This window comes from Arachis duranensis, chromosome 6 (assembly GCF_000817695.3).
Source record: "Arachis duranensis cultivar V14167 chromosome 6, aradu.V14167.gnm2.J7QH, whole genome shotgun sequence".
Classification (NCBI taxonomy): Eukaryota; Viridiplantae; Streptophyta; class Magnoliopsida; order Fabales; family Fabaceae; genus Arachis; species Arachis duranensis.
The window spans coordinates 67,501,086-67,519,522 of NC_029777.3; the positions used below are offsets into that span (position 1 = coordinate 67,501,086).

The 18,437-nt window shown below is 34.4% G+C and overlaps 1 long non-coding RNA gene across 1 annotated transcript; it reads right to left on the reverse strand.

The window, feature by feature from the left end:
* Positions 1–9,081: 9,081 nt before the first annotated feature.
* On the reverse strand, positions 9,082–18,437 carry LOC107493976 (uncharacterized). The gene is made up of 4 exons (XR_008010628.1): positions 18,371–18,437; positions 18,180–18,282; positions 17,884–18,059; positions 9,082–9,282 (listed from the first exon to the last, which is right to left on the reverse strand). It is a non-coding gene; the product is annotated as an uncharacterized LOC107493976 (long non-coding RNA).

Here is an 18,437-nt window from a genome sequence, read left to right on the forward strand (position 1 = left end):
TTTACTTGAGCATTAATGAGCTGACTCGAATCAATCAATTCGAAGAACTCTCTTCTCAGCTTCAGCAATTTGAAGGTAGCTCTACCATCTTGGATGACTTCAATGCAATTATAAATTATGAAGAAAAGAATGAAAGGAATATAAGACCCGATGCCTCCATTGAAAATTTCAATGGTTTCATTAACGATAATCAATTAGTTGATCTTAGGATGATAGGACAGCAATTCACATGGTAAAATAGGAGGATTGAAAATGTGTTAATTAAAGAAAGGCTTGATTGTTTTATGGCTGAAATGGCTTGGAGAGAGACTTATGTAGATGCGGTGGTAAGAAGATTATCGGAGAATGGTTCAGATCATGCTCCTCTCTTACTTGATTCGGATCCTCTAAGAGTTCATTGGGGATTTCTTCAAGAGAGACTTCAAGATTTCAGTTTATCGAAAAAGATTAAAAGGGTCATCATGGAAATTATAATGTGCTATGGAATGGAAACAAGATTGAGAACTTCAAGCCTACCAAAAGAATCAGACAGAAGGACTTGTTGTCCACCTATCTTTTTGTTATTTGTATAGAGAAATTTTTAATATAAAGAAGTTCAAGTGAATGAAAGGAGATGGAATCCATTCCAAATTGGAAGATAGGGATTTCAAATTTCACACTTACTTTTTGCAAATGACCTACTTCTTTTTTGCGGAAGCTACAATGTCTCAAATAGACATCATCAATAATTAGTTAAGGAATTTTTGTAGAGCAACAGGGCTGAAAATTTATTATACCCAATCCTCGATAGTATTTTTCAAGAACACCAATAAAAACACTAAGGAGACAATCATGGGTAGAATTTATTTCAAGGAAAGCAAGGTCTTAAGAAGATACTTGGGAGTGATGATAAACAGCAATAGAAAGGGGCAAGAGAATTTCAAATTAGTGTTAGAGAGAGTTTAAGAAAAACTCAATGGTTGAAAAAGTAAATGCCTCTCCTTAGCAGGAAGGATTACTCTTGCTCAAGTAGTTTTAAGTCCCAGTGATGGAGGTCAAACGTTGGCTTAGAATTTCTCATAAAGAATTACTTCGTCAATAGTATAGTTCCAAACCAACAAATGACCCTAATCATAGTTTAAATGATTGTCACAATTCAAATAAATAAAAACCGGAAGCTTTAAGTCCCGAGTCATTCTTCCACGAAATTACAGTGAGGTGTGTGCATCATTGGCTATGAAGAAAAATGGAGTTGTGATAGCAATTGACAAGAAATTAAATTGCAAGAAAATAAAGAAGCAATAAAGGTAATTAACTAAGAAATTGAAAGGAGATTCAAATGCTAAAAAAGGTCTTGGCAAGGGTTGAGAGTCAAGGTTTCCTATCCTAGTCATTGACCATAAACATGGAAATTATGAAGAGTTAGTCCCACTTAGTCAACCCTAACATCGAAGGTAAGTCAAATATGCATAATTGATCTTAATCTACAAATCCTAGCCAGCTCACTAATTAACTTAGTGAAAGACTAGTGTTAGTGAAAAAAAAATCAACTAACAACCCTAAATTACCAATCAATATTGGACATCAATGACTCAAGGTTACTAAGTCCTCAAACCCAAGCCAAGAGTGTAAAATCTACTCTATAACTGAAGGAGGCATTTTATCAAACACTTAGAGGGCATATAAACATAACATCATAAATTGCATGAATTATAAAAGCTATAACTACCAAATTCAAGAAAGCAATAACAACAATTCAATTAAGCATCAATAACATGAAAAACATCAAAATTGCATTAATAGAAAACCAAAATTCACAAGAGTTCATGAAACTAAAATAGCAAAAAACAAGAAACTAACAATAAAAGCTAAGTGAATTAAGAGGGTAGAATAAGAAAATATAAAGAAAACTAAACTAAAACAAGATTAAAACTTAAGTGTAAGGAGAAATTAAGTTAAAACACCCTAAATTTTAGAGATAAGTTGGAACTTCTCTCTCTAAAATTGTCCTAAAACATAATAAAAACCTAAATTATGACTACTTGGTTCATCCCCCTTCAATCCTTGATTCAATAGCATCAGAAATGAGTTGGATCGGGCTAAAAATAGGCTAGAAATTGTGGATCACGTGCTATATTAAATGAGGCACGCGCTCAGATGCGAGCTCTGTATGTTAGCTTTCTAATACCACTAGAACCGTCTCATTTGGATCTCTATAATTCAAGTTATGATCAATTTAGTATGAAGATGACAGGATTGACAGCTTTGCAATTCCTTCATTTTTTCATGAATTCTTCCACTTTGCATGCTTTTTCTCCATTTCTTCTAGCTATTCTTGCCTTCAAAACCTTAATTCAATCAAACAAATATATCAAGGTATCGAATGGGAGAAAATTTAATTGAAATTGGCAATTTTAAGCATAAAAAGCATATTTTTCAATAATTAAGTACAATTAGAAAGAGATTCACAAAAACATGCAATTTCAAGGAATAAATGTAAGGTAAGTTAATAAAACCTACTCTTTTCAAGGCAAAAATAATCGTAAAATATGGATTTATCAATTCTCCCACACTTAAACTAGAGCATGTCCTCATGCTAAGCATTAGGAAAAACAAGATCAATAGATGTCACACTTATTAAAAGTAAATTATCTTTGTCTATTCTATCTATTTCTAATTATCTATCTACTTGTATCTATTTATATCTACTTGGTCAAAATAAATGAATTTTCAAAAAAACATACAAACATAGAGGGCTAAAGCAATATAGCAAACAATGTAGTCCCATGAATCAATTTGAATTCTAAAAGATATATTAACCTGCAAGATAATAGATGATAAAAGGTGGAAACATAGAATTGAGCAATCGAACCCCTCCCCGGATGTGTATACTCTCTAATCGCTGAAGTGTACATGGTTGATTCATTCAATTCTCTTCTAATATTGTTTTCTAAAAATTGTTTTTCTTCTAATAATCAACAAATATTCAATGTATATGCATGCAAGTATCATGAGGACTTTTCAAGGGTTGTAATGGAGTTAGAGTAAAGGTAAGGATGTATATGGTTAAGTGAACTTAAAATTTGAACATTTGATTAGTTTAAACATCCACCTAACCTACAACAACCTATTCAACTAGATATAATGCAACCTAACTACCCATTATTCACTTTTTCACACACTCATGCATTCTTTTCAATTCACATCACATGTGCATTTATTTTTCATACTTTTCTTTTGGGATAATGATGTCGGATTTCACAATCCCCAAAACACCGGCAAGTGCACCGGGTTGTATCAAGTAGTAACCTCAGGTGAATGAGGGTCAATCCCACGAGGATCAACGAGTTAAGCAAGCAAATCAATTGATTAATTTAGTCAGACTAGCAAATTAGGAATTTGAAAGCTTTAAACATAAACTGTGATGAACAAAACAGAAATCAAAGTAGACCGTGAATTGGGAGAAATATATAATTGAGGAAGTTAAGGTTTCAAAGATGTTTGTCGTCTGAATCAACACGTTTCACTTTCTATTTTAATCATTTAATGATTCTTTTATAGTAAATCATTAGTAATTAAACCCCAATCCCTTGGTGATTTAATTTCTCTTTAACATAATTAAACGCTAATCCATTAGTCACTTAATCAAGAAAAGAGTTTAAGAATGTTTCTGATTTATAAAACCACACAATACATAAGAATTTAACCTAGTTGATTCTATGTCACTTATCAATCTAGTTTCAAAACTTACAAATTATGAGAATTGGTTTTCAAGATTAATTCAATTAATCAATTTTCCAAGAGATTAAGAAAATCTAAGTTAGAGAAGAATTGTTTCCCAACACATTCAAACCCTTTGAGATGAAGAAGGAAAACTGTTTCTTAAAGAGGAATCAATTGCATAAGTTAGAAATAGATAAAGTTATAGCATTAATCCACAAAACTAACAGAGCTCCTAACCTTAACTTTGGAGAATTAGAAACTCATGCTTGTTCTTGAAATCCTAAAAAATTGAAATTGCAAAGTGACCCTCTGGTTACTTCGAAGAGTCTCCCGCTACTTTTAATACTAATCTATCTAAAACAGAATACAAATTCAAATTTCAAAAACAAATAAAAATCTGAAATAGAATCAACTCTTTTCCTAATTATTCTCATCAAGAAGATATATTTCTTGATTGCTTGTGATCTTTAATAACTATCAGCATTAATAGGCTTGTGATTAATCTTCCAGAAGGTTGAAATATTGGAGAATAGAAGGCCTTAAATTTGCTTCTGGAATAGGCAGCGAGGCCCATGTAGTGCGTGACTTGTTCCACGTTATACGTGACTTGAGAGAGTGATCCTGGAGGAGTTTCTTTGGGCTCATGTACAACGTGAAGTAAGCTACGTTGTACATGAGCCACTTTTTTCAAATTGGCCTCATGAAGTTACCTTAGCGTTGTACGTAGTGAATTTCACGTACTACGTGAGAATCTACCGACGCGTACGCATGGGTGCCCAAAAGTTCCTTGTTGTGCATATGCGCGACGACTGCGTTGTACGTGAGATTTTCAGCGTACTACGTGAGAAGTGATGGTCATGCGTATGCGTGACCTGAGAATTGTCCCTCATGTAGTACGTTGGTGTGCGAATCCCCATGCTTCATACAACTGAACCAGCAAGTGCACTAGGTCGTCCAAGTAATACTTGAGCGAGTCAGGGTCGATCCCACGAGGATTGTGGTTTGAAGCAAGCTATGGTTATCTTGCAGGTCTTAGTTAGGCAAATCAAGAGGTTATTGGTTTGAATTTGGTTGAAAGCATAAGAGGAATAGTGTATAAAATACTTTGTGAATTGGAATATAAACAGTGATAAGGAATTGGTTAAGGTTTGGAGATGCTTTGTCCTTTTGAATTAATTCTGGTATTACTGTCTTCTTCAACTGTGAATGATTTCTTCAATGACAGGCTGTATGTGATCAACACCTTTCTTAAGAGGTCATTAATGCTCCTCCAGATCTGAACACCAGGGTTAGTGCGTATCCAGTCTGATTGAGGGTGAAACTCTTGTAGTCCATTCTCCTTAATGATCCTACTCAAAACACCACAGACAAGGTCGGATCTTCCATATCAGAGAATGCTGCACCTTTGGATTCTAGCCTCTACCACCGAGACCCTAATCTCCCTGTAAATCGGCTGAACTGGTGTCTCGAGAAGGCCCCAACGAAGTCGTGGATTAGCCGTCTGAGAGATGTATAATAAAGCTGGCGGTTTGTGCTTTCTAGTCACATATTCCCACAAACCCAAGTAGACATGGGTGGTTGTCAGGCACGTGGTCTTAGTATGATGAACGGAGCTTATTGTCACTGGTCATCCCATTCACCATGTTGAAGAACGAATATACATCTTAGAATTAAATCAAACACGGATTGAAGAGAAACAATAATACTTTTATTAATTCATAGAACTCAGCAGGGCTCCTACCCTCAACCTAGGAGGTTTAGAAACTCATACTGATAGAAAATACACTAATAAACAAAAATATGGTAGATCTCTCTTAATGAGAGGTGTAAAAGTTCTTTAAATACTAAGCTAATTACTAAGGATTACATAAGAAAGGGTAAAATAGTCTTTTACTACTAAAATCCACTTCTGAGGCCCACTTAGTGAGTGTTTGGGCTGAGCTTTGATGAGATCCACGTGCTATAAGGCCTCTAGGGCATTGAATGCTGGCTAGGGGGTCCTCTTTGGGCGTTTGGATACTGGTCTCCTCCTTTGGCCGCTGGACCCCTGGAATAGGGTAGAAGGCTAGCGTTGGATGCCAGTTTTAGGTCTTCTAATCTGAAGCAAAGTATGGAGTATTATATATTGATGGAAAGCTCTAGAAGTCAACTTTTCATAGTCGTTGAGAACGCTCCATTTGAACTTTTGTAACTCCAGAAAACTCTTCCGAGTGCAAGGAGGTCAGATCCAGACAGCATCTGCAGTGCTTTCTCTATCTCTGAATTAGACTTTTGCTCCAACTCCTCAATTTCAGCAAGAAAATACCTTAATTTATACAAAATATAAAAACTCAAAGTAGAATCCAAAAATATGAATTTAAAACTAAAACTTATGAAAACTTAATAGAAATTAAACAAAACATGCTAAAAACTATATGAAAATGACGCCAAAAAATGTATAAAATACCTGCTCATCACAACACCAAAGTTAAACTGTTGCTTGTCCCCAAGCAACTAAAAACAAAGTAGGATGAAAAGAAGAGCAAGATACAATAAATCTAAGAGTTTCCAATGAAGCTCAGTTTCCATAAGATGAGTGGGACTTAATAGCTTTTTGCTTCTCAATAGTTTTGGCATATCACTATCCATTGAAACTAAAAAATGTTGGTCTCTTTAAAAATTTAGAATTCAGATGATATTATTGACTCTCCTAGTTAAGTTCTTTTTTATTCTTGAACACAGCTTTTAGAGTCTTGGCCGTGACCCTAAGCACTTTATTTTCCAGTATTACCACCGGATACATAAATGCCACAGACACTTTAACTGGGTGAACCTTTTCGGATTATGATTCAGTTTTGCTAGAATCCCGAGATAAAGGTGTCCAGAGTTCTTAAGCAAACTCTTTTTGCTTTGGATCACGACTTTAACTACTCAGTTACAAGCTTTTCACTTGACACCTTCACACCACAAGCACACAGTTAGGGACAGCTTGTTTGAGCCGCTTAGGTCAGGATTTTATTCCTTGTGGGCCCTCCTAATCATTGATACTCAAAACCTTGGATCCTTTTACCCTTGCCTTTTGGTTTAAAGGGTTATTGGATTTTTGCTCTTGCCTTTTGGTTTAAAGAGCTATTGGCTTTTTTTCTTTTTATTTTTTTCGCCATTTACATTTTTTTCTTTTTCGCATGCATATTATTTTTTTTCTTTTGCAACATGTTTTTTCTTTTTCTTTTTGCTGCTTTTTCTTGCTTCAAGAATCAATTTTTGGATATTTCAGATTACCAATAATAATTTTCCTTTTTCATCATTCTTTCAAGAGCCAACATTCTAAAATTCCAACTTCAAATATGCACTGTTATTCATACATTCAGAAAATAAAGGCAATGCCACCACATCAAGATAATTGAACTATTCTTATTATATAACTTGAAATTTATGTATCTCTCAATTCTTTTCAAATAAAATTTTCTTTTAAGCAAGGTGAGAGATATATGGAACATTTTATAGCTTAAAGACATAAATGCAAATGATCATGCAACAAGAATAAGAGAACAGACAATATAACATAACAGAAAACAGAAAAATACATAAGAAAGGAGATAAAGAGAACGAATCCACCTTTAATTTTGGCGGCTAGTATTCCTCCTTGAGGATCCAATATAGTGCTTGATCTCTTCAATGTCACTCCTTTGTCTTTGTTGTTCTTTCCTCATAGCCCTTTGATCTTCTCTAACAGATCTTTGGTATTCCCTTATTTCATTGAGGGTGATGGAATGCTCTTGATGCTCCATCCTCAATTGCTCCATGTTCCTGCTTAGTTCTCCAAGAGAAGTGTGTCATTGATCCCAATAGCTTTGAGGAGGAAAATACATCCCTTGAGGCATCTCAGGGATCTCATGCTGAGGCGGTTGCATATGCTCTTGTGCATGCTCTCTAGTTTGCTCCATCCTCTTCTTGGTGATGGGCTTGTCTTCCTCAATGAATATGTCTCCTTCTATGAAAATTCCAGCTGAATTGCATAGGTGACAGATGAGGTGTGGGAATGCCAACCTTGCTTTGGTGGAAGACTTCTCAACTACCTTGTACATTTCCTGAGGAATCACCTCATGTACTTCCACCTTACTTCTAATCATGATGCAATGGATTCTGATGACTCTTTCAACAGTCATTTCTGACTGGTTGCAAGTAGGGATAATAGAGCGTTGGATAAATTCCAACCATCTTCTAGCTATGGGCTTGAGGTCCGGCCTACTCAGTTGGACAGGCTTGCCTTGGGGATCCCTTTTTCACTGTGCTCCTTTCACACAGATTTCTGAAAGCACTTGATCCAATCTTTGATCAAAATTGAATCTTCTAGTGTAACGATGAGGATCTTCTTGCATTAAAGGCAAGTTGAATGCCAACCTCACACTTTCTGGGCTGAAATCTAAGATTCTCCCTCGAACTGTGGTGCTCCAATTATTTGGATTTGGGTTCACACTAGTGTCATGGATTTTAGTAACCCATGCATTAGCATAGAACTCTTGCACCATTAAAATCCTAACTTCTTGAATGGAATTGGTTAGGACTTCCCAACCTCTTCTTTGGATTTCTCTTTGGATTTCCAGATACCCATTCTTCTTGATCCTGAAAAGGACCTCAGGGATCACTTTCTTCTATACCACTACTCCATAGAAGTGGTCTTGGTGGGCTTTGGTGATGAATCTCTCCATCTCCCAAGATTCAGAGGTGGTGGCTATTGCCTTTTCTTTCCTCTTTCTAGAGGATTTTTCAGCCTTGGGTGCCATGAATGGTAATGAAAAGAAAAAAGCTAGGCTTTTCCAATATCAAACTTAGAAATTTGCTCGTCCTCGAGTAAAAACAAAGAAAAAAGAAGAATGGAGTAGAGGAAGAAGAAAATAGAGGAAGATAGAGGGAGAGAAAGGGATCAGCGAAAGGAGTTTATGAGTGTATGAGAGGTGTGTGTATAAAGGGTTATGAAGAGGGGTATTTATAGGAAGTGGGTAGGGTTGGCTTTGGCCATGGGTGGGGAATTGGGTGGAAAATTTGATTTTGGATTGGGTGGGGGTTGGTGGGAGTTATGATGGTTTTGGAGAAGTGATATGGATGTGATTGGGCTAGTGTTTATAGGGAAGTGTGTATGGAGAAGTGTGAAAGTAAGAAGAAATAAGTGGGATAGGTAAAGATGATGTGGGATGTAACATCCCTTCCAGCAAAATACCTTGCTTAAGTCAGGATATTTCTACTAGAAAGAACGTTACGTGACCTTTTCTAATATTAACTACTTAATTATCAAGCCTTTGTATCGAGTTCGCGTTTTAGTTTTAAGAAAATTCCAGAAAATTTGTTCTTTTTTTTTTTTATTCATTCAAGACATGTATCAAAGATGAGCATTGTACATAATAATAACAATCATATAAGTATTATTAATAGTAACTCTTATACATAAGAAGTCATATAAACCCAAACACAACACCTACCCCTCTGATAAAATAAAACTTCAAAGGAAAAGAGCGAGGGGACTCTATGAAAGCAATTAAAACCATAAAGAAAACCTACTAATCGCTCGCAGCTTCAAATTGCGTCTTCAAACCTGTGTCACTGAAAGGGTGGAAAATTTGGGGGTGAGAACCAAACCACATGTTCTCAGTAGAGGTAGAGAATGCCGTGAAAGTAAAGAATAAAATGCAAATAGTTAATTTCATTCAGATACATCTAAAAGAAAATTAACCTTCTTTAAAAGCATTAGTTAGTTATTCAAAATCCTACCCATATTTTCTTTATAAAACTCTTAAAAGTTTCCTAGACTGTATGAATGACTAATTTGTTCCAAGCATAGGTTCATTAAGTCTATGCTGAACCAGCTTAATCTTTTATACTTTACTAAACCTCAAACACAAACCAATCATGGCCTCAGGCCTAAGCAATTCAATCAACAACCAATTCACCATAATCCAGTCAATCAGTTACAACCACAAGTAATGAGGTTCAAACACAATCAAGAGCAATTCCATCAAGTATAGCAATTAGCAGTTAAACAGAATTATTCACTTAGGCAAACCAATTACAATATACACACCCAAACAATGTCACATAGATGCATATGATGAATGTCTAGTCCTAGTGCAGGCCATGAGCTCATGTGTCGGTTAGCACCTGCATTCCCGACATTTATCCGGTCACGAGTCCACGATTTTCCGGATACGATTTTCCGTTCAAATAAATGCGCATATAATTATTAGCAGCTCTATTGAGACAGCCTCTGCTTTCTACTCGCAGGAAATATACTCTTGGGAACGGAAAATTACTCTTGGGTTGCCTCAGGGCAACAAATATATAAATAATATCTCTTGGGTTGCATTAAGCAACAAATATATATATAATAGCTCTTGGGTTGCCTCAAGCAACAAACAACAAACAGACATCTCTTGGGTTGCTTCAAGCAACAAACAAACATCTCTTGGGTTGCTTCAAGCAACAGATAATCATACAATAAGTACATTACTCTTTTCTCTTTCTTTCATAATTGCAAACACGCAAGCGAGACAAGACCCACGCCCTTGCCAACAATCTCATATACCAAATAATCTTTTCTTAAAAGAATCATTGAAATTATTATCATTAAATAAACCTTAAATATTGATTCTGATTAAGTCCTTATACTTTTATAAAAATTCGGACATAATCTCCTTTAAAAATAGGACTTAGCCACCCTTACGGGTCCCAACCAAACAATCCACCAAACTCTTTTCAACCTTTCCAATATCAATTCAATTCAGAAACAAGCAAATTCCAACATTGAAACAGCCATATATCACTAAGGTTCATCTTTAATTTTATGAATTCATAACTCTCACTCAAGCATTCCCAACACCCTATCTTCTTTTCTGTTTTTAATATAGCAAATGAACTCGGAATTGCGCAAACTTTATGTCCAGGCGTTCGTCTTAAAATAAGCTTTCTAACAAACTAAAGATCATAATTTTCTGGTTTCTCTAGCCTTCCAAGTCCCATAACTTACTCATTAAAACATGGATAGCCCTGAAATTTAAGTCACATATGCTAAACATACTTAGTTTTCACTTCCAATTGGTTGCATCTCAATATCATTCCAGATTTAAAAATTATAAAACCTCAAAGTTACTGACTTTGAAAACAAAGCCTGACTTTTACTGCATAAAACATCTTTCTTTGAAAATCCAAATCTTTAAAACCACAACTCTAACAATTCTAAATTTTTATGAAATTAAAGTATTAGGACCAAAGTTTCATTTAAAATTGGTTCCATTTCAAAATTCGAAATGCAGAATTTCCATTAAAGAAATCAAGTTGCTGCTGTGTTAAATGTTCTGCAGAAAAACCAGATTTGACATCCCCAATTCAAAAATTCACCATAAATCATAAACTTAATGAAAAAGTCTCAAATTTACCAGTTTAGTTCCTTGTATCCCCAAGTTTAACCCAGATTTGGTTCCACGCAATTCCGATAAACACAGAATTAGTTATAGCTTTTCAAAGCTGCTGACTCAGTTTAGAAGTTATGCAGAAAATCAGATTTTAGAATTCAACTTTGGAAAATCATAACTAATTCTCTAATTGATACGAAACCTTAAAAATTGAGTTTTCACAATTACACTTAATATAATTTACTTAACACTTAAATTCTTATCATTTTAGTCACTATAGAGTCACTGATTCACTTTCAAAGTTTCCGTTTATTTTCAAGAGAACCTGATTTTCAGCAAACCATTTAGTATTCAAAATCCAACCCTTCAATACCCCTCAAAACCAATTCCAAATCAACCACCAACCAAACTCATTAACATTTCCATATACCAAATAACAACTCAATGGCAACAAATCCAACATAACCCATTAAAATTCAGGAATTCTCAACAATTAATCATCAAACAATTCCCAATCCACATAATCAATCAATATCACTAATCAACAATTCCAAATCACAATTTCAGCCACAATTCAATATTCACATAGTCAATCAACTACTCACAGGTATTAAATCTATTTGCAGTTATTCAATAAACCTTGTAGGCATTCCTAAACTGAAATCGTTTTAAACCCCCTACCTCGATGTCGAAACTCGTAAGATTAAACGCTGTGAGCGGCTTTTCCTTTTGACTCACAGCAGTGGCAATTCCCACGCAAATCCGAATCTGGCACTGTCTCTAATCATGCTCGCAACGGCGACAATTCCACAACAGTAATGATAGTTACAGCGAAACAGGGAATTCAAATTGGATGGGAATAAAGAACAATTACAGCCCTGGGGATTTCAAGACAAGACATATACCAGAATCAATTCAGAACAAGCATGGCAATGATAATAAAACGTGTAAATGGGTCTTATTTAAGAAAAAGGTCAAACCAGAGTCAAAGTGGCAGTTTCAATCTCAACACGGCAAATTCAGCAGCGGCAGAGTAACTAACTCGCTGTGACAAGTGGGTGGCGGCTCCAGGCAGAATCGATGACAACGATAGGGCCTTGGCCTTCGGCGGCAACGACAACAACGCTTGGTGATAGCAGCAGCCACAGAGGCCCAGCGTCACCCTTCACTCGCGGTTTCTCCCCCTCTGTTCGAACTTTATGCTTCCAACCGCTACAACGATGGTGACGGGGTGGCAGCAACAGCTGCGCGGCGACTGAGTGGCGGCACTGTCCTTCGCGCACGAGCTATCCTTCTCCTCGCGTTTGTCCTTTCCCTTGCAAGCGTTCTCTCTCTGTCCTCTGGCTCTGGCGATAGCGACGGTAACCGGCGCATGGAGCAGCACGGCGCAGCGATCCTCCTTCCTCTCTTCTTCCTCTGTTCCCTCACCCTCTCCCTCTGTTCGTTTCCTTCTTTCTTCCCTTCCGTTTCCCCCTCGAGCTCCCCGTTCCCTTTCTTTCCCTTTCTGAGTGTAGATTTAGGGATTTAGTATACAAATTAGGGATTTGTGATATTAGGATTAAAATTAAGATTTTATAAAAGAATATGGATAGATATGAATAGATATTTTGATAAAATTGAAAAGAAGAGTAATTTTAAAATCAAATATACTCTCTTAAAATATTTAAGAATATCATTTATCAATATATTGCTAAGTAGAATTAATTATTTTTAATTTAAATTATAAAATAAGTATATTAATCACATATTTATAAAATATAGTTTAAACTCAATACCAATTATTCAAATTAAGTGATATAACCTTTTATTATTTTTCTATCACCGAAACTTTAATTTCTATTTACAAAATATCTAATTATAATAAAATTACTTAAACTTTAAGTATTTATAAAAATCTATTTAATCATTCCTAATAAATAAATCTCCTAGAGCTCAAAGTAATAAAATAAACCATAATTTATTCATAATAGAAATTACTTAAATTAAATTATATAATACTTCCATCACTAAATTTTATTTCCAAAGCATATGAAATAACCAATTATAAAAATTACATAAGAATATTAATTAACTTAAACTCCAAATATTAATAAAATTAATTTAATTATTCTTAATTGACTAATTTATAAAATAAGATATCAAATTAATAAAATAAATCGTAACCCTTTCAGAATAAGAGTTACTTGAATTAAATTATACAATTCTTTCTAATTTTTCAATTACTAAAATTATACAAAATATTCCATTATAGAAAATTACTTAAGAATCTTATTTGATTTAAAACGAAATTATCTCCGAATCTATTTAATTATTTCTAATAAAATAATTTCTAAAATTATAAAGTTTAAACTTAATAAGGTAAAATCACAATTTATTTATATTTAGATTTTTCAAAAATGAGGGATGTTACATTCTATCCAACTTACAAAAATTTTCGCCCTCGAAAATTGATATAAAATGAAGAAAAGATTTATATTCACATCCCCTTTTGAATATTTTAAAGGCTCCAGAAAAATCATATCACATAAACATAGAAGAAAATATACTACGTAATGCTAGAGTTGATAAAATAACTTAACATAAGAAAATTTTAAAAATCCAAAATCAAATAGGCACATATTCGTTCACAGCTTTTAACAAAGCATGATCACTTCTTCTCGTCGCCTCAAAACTCCATAACTCCTTATAACTTCGTAGACTAACCAGATTCACTTTCCGTACGCACAAATCATGTCCCTAAGAACTAGCGCATATAAGGAATACGAAACATGAGAAGAGAAAGACAAATGGCACGAAAGGTTTATGTGAGAAATTGGAAGAATACTCAAGTTCTCAATTGAACAAGATGGTATTTCGCCAGGATTTGAAGGAATACGTGAAATTACCAAATAAGAAGAATATATATAAGCAACAAAATGTAGTATGAAGGGAGTTAATTCGAAGCTTAGAAAGAAATTTTAAATCGAACAGTTTCAATATGAACATCATAGGAAAAATAGTACAAAAATTTTGAACAACTTCAATTTGAAATAGAGGGAATTAGTTTATTTTTTTTTCAAAAGAATATATATAAATCTAACATTTTTCCAAAAGTACTGAACTAAGTATAAACAATATGTTATACTGATTTAATTTCAAATCAAAACAAATCATGCATGGTTTGTAAACTAAAGCTTGGAAGATACTTAAGTACACAGCTATAGAATTATAGTAAAGTTGGCAGAAAATCAACTTCTATTTAAAGAATGAATTCTGAAATCAAATTTTCTATAAATCAATAAAAGATAAGTGGTATATCACAATTAAACAGAATCAAACTACATAAAGATGCTTCAGAGTTTATGTAAGAAAGGCTAGGCTGAATTAAAACAATCCCATCAAAATTTAAGCAAGGGTTGTGGATACAGTCAAATAAGAAAAGATTTGAATTGAAATTTTTCTCAAAGAAAATCTGAAATAATTACTCAGAAAGGAAATTACAAGAAATGGTATGTTACACTAAAATGAATCCAAGTTCAGAGCAAGGAGCATAGAGTTTGTAAGGTGAGAATAAATGTTTCAAAAGATTCAAACAACAACCAGATACAGAGTCAAACAAGAACATGCACGAATGATAATACAAGATTAGCAAGAAAGAAATCAGAAACTAGAAATTCCAATACAAATAGTAGAGAAAGAGATAACACTAGGCACGAATAGAGAGCATATGTCGAAACGGAACTAATTTCTAGAATTTAGTTTCTAACGTCCCCAAAACCTCGTAATTCGCGTTAACCTATCACTTCTATTTCGCCTGTGATAACCTATTAGTGTTCCCAAATACATAAATCATTAGTATTAAGTTGGCCAAACTTGATACCATGAGGTATGCAATGGTAAACAAATAGCGTTAATCACTAGACAGTCATGCATATAAAACATAAAATCTTGTCATCAGAACAAGTTAGAAAGCATGACAGACACTCAGAGTATGCAGTGAAACATAGTCAGTCCACTCCCAAGGCTCTACAGGAAGGACTGCTCTGATACCATATTGTAACCACCCAACTTTTAGCATGACATGATCGTACCAAAAGTAAGGTGTTACTGACCTGTTTTTCTTTATTATCTATTTAATAATAAGCCTTAAAGACTTTAACACATTCCCTATTTATCGGATAAAAACTAGTAAATTTTATTTTTATTCATTAATAACCGTTCAGCAAAGACTTTCAATCAATAATAATCACATAATTACTAGTAATACATTATAGTTAATAAATGAACAACATATACAAGTTTATCCCTCCGAAATAAAAGTTTCAACTAACACAGCGAGGTGAGAACCAAACCACATGTTCTCAGTAGAGGTCGAGAATGCCGTGAAAGTAAAGAATAAAGCGCAAATAGTTAATTTCATTCAGAGACATCTAAAAGAAAATTAACCTTCTTTAAAAGTATTAGTTAATTATTCAAAATGCCAGACCCATATTTTCTTTATAAAACTCTTAAAAGTTTCCTAGACTGTACGAATGACTAATTTGTTCCAAGCATAGGTTCATTAAGTCTATGCTGAACCAGCTTAATCTTTTATACTTTACTAAACCTCAAACACAAACCAATCATGGCCTCAGGCCTAAGCAATTCAATCAACAACCAATTCACCATAATCCAGTCAATCAGTTACAACCACAAGTAATGAGGTTCAAACACAATCAAGAGCAATTCCATCAAGTATAGCAATTAGCAGTTAAACAGAGTTATTCACTTAGGCAAACCAATTACAATATACACACCCAAACAATGTCACATAGATGCATATGATGAATGTCTAGTCCTAGTGCAGGCCATGAGCTCATGTGTCGGTTAGCACCTGCATTCCCGACATTTATCCGATCACGAGTCCACGATTTCCCGGATACGATTTTCCGTTCAAATAAATGCGCATATAATTATTAGCAGCTCTATTGAGACAGCCTCTGCTTTCTACTCGCAGGAAGTATACTCTTGGGAACGGAAAATTACTCTTGGGTTGCCTCAGGGCAACAAATATATAAATAATATCTCTTGGGTTGCATTAAGCAACAAATATATATATAATATCTCTTGGGTTGCCTCAAGCAACAAAGAGACATCTCTTGGGTTGCTTCAAGCAACAAACAAACATCTCTTGGGTTGCTTCAAGCAACAGATAATCATACAATAAGTACATTACTCTTCCCTTTTTCTTTCATAATTACAAATACGCAAGCGGGACAAGACCCACGCCCTTGCCAACAATCTCATATGCCAAATAATCTTTTCGTAAAAGACTCATTGAAGTTATTATCATTAAATAAACCTTAAATATTGATTCTGATTAAGTCCTTATACTTTTATAAAAATTCGGACATAATCTCCTTTAAAAATAGGACTTAGCCACCCTTACGGGTCCCAACCAAACAATCCACCAAACTCTTTTCAACCTTTCCAATATCAATTCAATTCAGAAACAAGCAAATTCCAACATTGAAACAGCCATATTTCACTAAGGTTCATCTTTAGTTTTATGAACTCATAACTCTTACTCAAGCATTCCCAGCACCCTATCTTCTTTTCTGTTTTTAATATAGCAAATGAACTCGGATCCAAGTTTCTTTTCCAATTGGTTTCAGGTTAATATCATTTTTAATGAAGAAGTTATATAACCTAGAAGTTGACTAATTTTCTGCAGAATTCTGCTTTAAAAGTTAATGAACTTATCTTCTTCCAAGTCCCATAACTTACTCATTAAAACATGGATATCCCTGAAATTTAAGTCATATATGCAAAACATACTTAATTTTCACATCCAATTGGTTGCATCTCAATACCATTCCAGATATAAAAATTATAAAACCTCAAAGTTACTGACTTCAAAAACAAAGCCTGACTTTTACTGCATAAAACATCTTTCTTTGAAAATCCAAAACTTTAAAACCACAACTCTAACAATTCTAAATTTTTATGAAATTAAAGTATTAGGACCAAAGTTTCAATTAAAATTGGTTCCATTTCAAAATTCAAAATGCAGAATTTCCATTAAAGAAATCAAGTTGCTGCTGTGTTAAATGCTCAGCAGAAAAAAAACCAGATTTGACATCCATGATTCAAAAATTCACCATAAATCATAAACTTAGTGAAAAAGTCCCAAATTCAGCAGCCCAGTTCCCTACATTCCCAAGCTCAATCCGGACTTGGTCCCACGCAATTCCGATATTCGCAGAAATAGTTATAGTTTTTTCAAAGTTTCCGGCTTCCTTTAAAAATAATGCAGAAAATCAAGTTTTACATTTTAACTTTGAAAAGTCATAACTAGTTCTATAATTAATTCAAACTTCTCAAAATTGAGTCTCAGCAACAACTTTTATCATACTTTACTCAGCCTTTACTCTTATACCATTTCGATTATCGTTGAATAACTTATTCACTTCCAAAGTCACTTTTTAAATTTCGAAAATCAGATTTTCAGCAATCTATTTAGTATTCAAAATCCAACCCTTCAAAACCCCTCAAAACCAATTCCAAACCAACCCCCAACCAAGTTCATTAACATTACAATATACCAAATAACAACTCAATGGCAACAAATCCAACATAACCCATTAAAATTCAGGAATTCTCAACAATTAGTCATCAAACAATTCCCAATCCACATAATCAACAATTCCAAATCACAGTCTCAACCACAATTCAATATTCACATAATCAATCAATTATCACAGCTATTAAATCTATTTGCAGTTATTCAATAAACCTTGTAGGCATTCTTAAATTGAAATCGTTTTAAACCCCCTACCTCGATGTCGCAATCGCATACTTTAACGTAACAACTCTCTTCTCTTTTAGTTTCAAGGCAGCAGCGGTAACTCTCACGCAACCGGAACAGCAACGGTATTAGCCTTCGCGGCACTGACCATGGTTGCAGTAAGATAGAGGATTCAAATTGGATAGGAATCCAAAGCAATTTCAACTCTAAGAATTCAAGACAAAGCAAGAACTAAAATAGAATTAAAGCCAGAACATAGCAACCACAGCAGTGACAAAACAAAACGTGTAAATGGATCAACTCTAAGGAGAAGATAAGACCAGTACCCAGATAGCAAAATCAGAATCAGTAACAGCTTCAACCGTCCCATGGCAGCACCAGCTTCAATACTCGACCTAATTGTAACAGGAAATAGGTGCCAGAAAGGGGCTGAGCAACAAAGATATAGGCAACCATGATTAAAACAAGCACATGGAAGAGAAACAAAGTATAATCAGAGTAAGGGTGAGAGTGTTACGGTTTCAAAAATAGGAAAATTGAAATCAGAACAAGGAGGAAGACACTGGCTGAATTAAGAGTTGGTG